Raw genomic sequence first — 4,843 nt, forward strand, 5'->3', positions numbered from 1 at the left:
TAAGCGGCAGACTTTGGCTCAGGTCATGATCTCACGGTCTGTGGGTTCGAGCCCTGCGTCGGGCTCTATGCTGACAGCTCAGAGCCTGGAGCCTGCTTCGGATTCTGTGTCTCCCTCTCTCTCTGACCCTCCCCTGTTCATGCTCTCCCTCTCACTCTCTCTCTGTGTCTCAAAAATAAATAAATGTTAAAAAATTTTTTTAAAAATTTAATGTTTGTTTTTGAGAGGGAGAGAAACAGAGCGCAAGCGGGAGAGGGGCAGGGAGACAGAGAATCACAGAATCTGAAGGAGGCTCCAGGCTCTGAGCTATCAGCACAGAGCCCGACACGGGGCTCTTACCCATGAGCCCTGAGATCGTGACCTGAGCTGAAGTCGGACACTCAACTGACTGAGCCACCCAGGCGCCCTGTTATCTCCAGATTTTTAGAAAAAAATTAAAGTTTATATATTTATTGTTTTAGTTATTTCTACACCCAATGTGGAGCTTGAACTCATGACCCAGAGATCAGGAGTCACACATGTTCCTCCAATTGAGCCATCTAGGGGCACCCAGATTTTTTTATCCACTTAACTTACAGATAGGATATGACATATAACATTCGGAAATGATTATGCTATATCTAACAGCTGGAAATATTTTAATTATACAGTTTTATGACCAAAACCTGGACTCAATGACAATGCACACTAAATGAAGCTGAAATAAGATATTTTAAAAAAAATAATGGAATTCAAAGATTTAGTAGTTAGAAATGCTAAAGAACATCTATGAATTATTACCTACTATTTTCTTTTATTATGTTCCCCAGAAAGTCCCAGAAAAGACAATGAAACACATGTCAAAATCTTTGAAAGATGCTTTAGTAGCTGGTTTTGTTTTGTTTTGTTTTGTTTTGTTTTGTTTTGTTTATAAGCACTATACAGTAGTGAGAGGAGACGCAATTGAAATGAGATTCCTGATAGAGATCAGAGGCATAGTGGTCATGATCACCATGGGATGAAGAAAGTAATTGTGATAACTAGCATCATCTGAGACCCTTGGTGGCAACTAATTGGGGCATGGAGTTTCATAGATTCACAATACATGGACAGTCCACTAAAGCCTGTATTACATACGGTAGGTCGGACTGTGAAAATATGTATGAAATACACACACACACACCACCCAAATATACAGTGGCTCAACACCCTGAAAATATATTTCTTCGCTAAATAACAATCCAACATGGTTCCAGGCTGGAGGTTGAAGGGAGAGGATACAGGTGTCACAAAGCCATCCAGTGGTTCAGGCTCATGACACATCTGCCAACTTCCAAAATGTGCTTCCATGGGGACCCTGAGTTACTCTGGAAGGAAAAGAATATGGAGGAGTCCATGTGAGAAGTTTTTATTGGACCAGGCTTAAAAGTGCCAAGCATCACTTGCCTAATAATTAATATTATTAAATATTAAGGTAATATTCAATTGACTAAAACTCAGTTATGTGGCCACGTGCAGTTGCAGGGGAAACTGGAACTGTAACCTTGCTGTGGTCCAAGGAAGAAGAGGAAGTCTATTTTGGTGAACAGCTAGAAGTTAAATAATAATATTAACAACAACAACAATAATAATAAAAGCCTGACTTGAATCACGATATAAGATCACTTGTAGCCATTCATCCCAATACCTGGATTATCAAACCCGCAGTATCTTATACTATGAGGAAGTGAGATCCTTTGGGAAACATTCTGAAATCATATCAAATATATGCTTGTTGAACTGAACATTCCTCCTATCCTTCCTTAGAGATCAGTAATCTTTTACAAGGGGAAAGGATTACTTGGAAATAAGTAATCTTCTGTACTTGGAAATAGGAAATATCCAAATCTTTTGAAAAATATTGATCTCTAGCTGTGAACTAACAGAATTTTCCTAGGGATATAGAATTCCACTGTGATCTCACAGCAGAGTAAGGACTCATAAACGTTAAGAAGTTATTGCAACTTTGGTGCTCAGTTGAATTATTAACACTTCTTCAATATTTCTCCAGAGTAGATAGGCAAAATAAAAGTATTTAGGAGATATCTTTAGGGAATTTAGGAGACCCCACTTTGACACCCTGAGCTGTAAGATAATAAAAAGTTTTATTTTGGAAGAAAAGATGAGGTGGGAGTATTTGACAGAAAATGTGAAGTAGAGTCACCCTTTTTACAAAAAAAAAAAAAAAAAAAGGTAAATCAAGAGAATTTTTAACATTATCATTAATGACTTGAAGATACAAAATAGTGAATCCTATCACAGTTCCACTTTACTCAGACTTTGGACTAAGTACAAAATTCAAGTTGTGTCATGCTTAACACTAGATGATAGTTCCTTATCAGAAATTAATCTGATTATAGCTGCTCTTCCAGAGGTTGTTTCCTAATGAATACAACTCTAGATAAATATTATCCAGCTTTTTATTTGAAATTGGTTTTTCCCTATTCCATGAAGTAAAAACTACCAGAAACATTGTGCATGCCTTTGCCTGGAAAGAGCTTTGCTATACCTTTACCATCTTGCCTCAGTTAGTATTTAAAATCCTCAGCTCTGGAGAAAATGTAACCATCTAATAATTTCACAGTAGAATAGACTGGTTCTTAGAATTAATGCTATCAGGGGCGCTGAGGGGCTCAGTTGGTTGAGCATCTGACTTCAGCTCAGGTCATGATCTCGCGGTCTGTGAGTTTGAGCCCTATGTTGGACTCTGTGCTGACAGCTCAGAGCCTGGAGCCTGCTTCAGATTCTGTGTCTCCCTCTCTCTCTGCCCCTCCCTGGCTTGTGCTCTGTCTCTCTCTCTCTCTCTCAAAATAAATAAACATTAAAAAAATTAAAAAAAAAGAATTAATGGCATCATTCTGATAGGAATAGTAAAGCAGTTCATGGAAATATCCTGAATGGGTATGACCTGGCATATGGAGGAAGTTAATTTTTTTTGCAGAGTAACATGCTTTTATTTTACTATGATGCATATAAGGAAAGACAAATATGCCAATGATACATTTCCAATTTGACAGAGCAATCTCGGAAGTATTTATGATATTTAGGAAAAGAGACACATCAATTACTAAGTAATGGAAGTTAAATTTTATGGAAACATGGTGATCTGCCAAAACAGCAAAGTGATAGAAGGAATGCAGAGACTATCAGACTCTCCTCTCAAAACAGAAGGACCAATTTATACATTTTGCATCCTTTCATTATTTATTATTTTTACTTTATTAATAAAAACAATGTGTTCATTTAATATATTCATCACAAGGGCTTAACAAGAGACTTAATTTAAAAAACAGAAACAGGGGCTCCTGGGTGGCTCAGTTGGTTAAGCATTTGACTCTTGATTTCAGCTCAGGTCATGATGTTACCTGCTGGGCTCTGCACTGACAGAATGGAGCCTGCTTGGGATACTCTCTCTGTCACTCCCCTTCCCTCAAAATAAAAAAAAAAAAAAACTTAAAAAAAAACAAAACCAAAAACAGAAACAAAACAAAAATGACACCACAGTCTAAGATACAGAGTCCTCAACAGGAATGAAGGAAAGGACAGACTCTCTGAGGAAAAAACAAAGACAAAAAAGTAGAGTGACTAGACAATCAGGCAGGGTTCTTGGCTGGAGCCCTGCTTTGAGTAGGTTTCCTGCAGCTACTTCTTAAAGGCTGTAGGCTTTTTTTTTTTTTTTTTTTTTTCAGAGCTCAGCAGCATGTATTGGTCCTGAGGGCTATCAATGTTACAACGTTGGGTTCTCCTAGCAGGCTCTGGGGGGAAGTGGGATGGTCCTGATGGATATGGGGGATGACTATTTCTTCAGGATGTCCAGGCAGATGTTCCCCTGGGTGTCCATGGTGGGGTGGTAGCAGGGTGTTGGAAGCTGAGAATGTTAAATACTAACTGAGGCAAGATGGTGAAGGTATAGCAAAGCTCTGTAAGCATAGCCAGTGGGGAACTTCCAGGAGAGCTTATACCTCAGGTCTTCCTTCATACACTGTGCCAAATGCTCCATGGATGGCCCCCACCCATTTGAAAAGTCTGTCTGATTCAGGAAGGCAAAATTCTTACATTGCCAGACATCCTGAGGGTCATCAGATCCTGCTGTAGCCTCTTGCCCACGGTGCCCAGCTGGCACCCCCCACTGGGCTCGGCTCCTTTGCGCTGCCAGGGCTGTGGCCCCTGGGTCTGGAAAGCCATCCTAGCAGAGGACAGGGAACTCAGCATGACTGAAACTGCCCACCTTTTTTCACTTTAGGACAAACATTTGGTGGTATTGCAATGTTTTCATTTTTGAGGTTCTAGCTTTGAATGTATGCTCAATTTTTTGTTTCTTTCTTCATTACATGAGTATACATCTTCCCAGGAACAGTGCCACAACACTTTGGTGTGATTCTGAAAGAGAAGGAATAAGGTAATCCTCACAGTGATGTTTCTTTAAAAAGCATATACACATTTTGCCCACTTTCCCTAGAAGGAGGTGTGACCTTGGTTAAAGATCCTTAACAATTCCCAAGTCGCTGGCTGATGGTTTACCCAAAGTCAAGGCATTTGGAGCAATTTAGATGAGTTGTTTACTAAAAAACTTTGCAGACAAGATATATGGTTTTAACTTTTAGAACAGGCTCAGAGTGTAAGAATATTTGAGAACCATGTAAATATTCTATTTTTCAAAATTCCTGAACTTCAGGAGAGGTTGTTCATAATCAGAGGAGTATGATAAATGTGTTGTGGATGTAAACAGGCTTTCTTCCCCAGTCTTTACCTTAGTGTCTGTGCTCACTCAATAGGCTCATGAACAAATGGCCCGAGGGTAACAGGTTCAAAGATGGCATGGTCA

General features: G+C 39.4%; 1 pseudogene; it reads right to left on the reverse strand.

The window, feature by feature from the left end:
* Positions 1-3,603: 3,603 nt before the first annotated feature.
* Positions 3,604-4,161, reverse strand: LOC107180127 (annotated as a pseudogene).
* Between the last annotated feature and the right edge of the window lie 682 nt (positions 4,162-4,843).

This window comes from Panthera tigris, chromosome C2, assembly GCF_018350195.1.
Source record: "Panthera tigris isolate Pti1 chromosome C2, P.tigris_Pti1_mat1.1, whole genome shotgun sequence".
NCBI classification, from domain to species: Eukaryota; Metazoa; Chordata; class Mammalia; order Carnivora; family Felidae; genus Panthera; species Panthera tigris.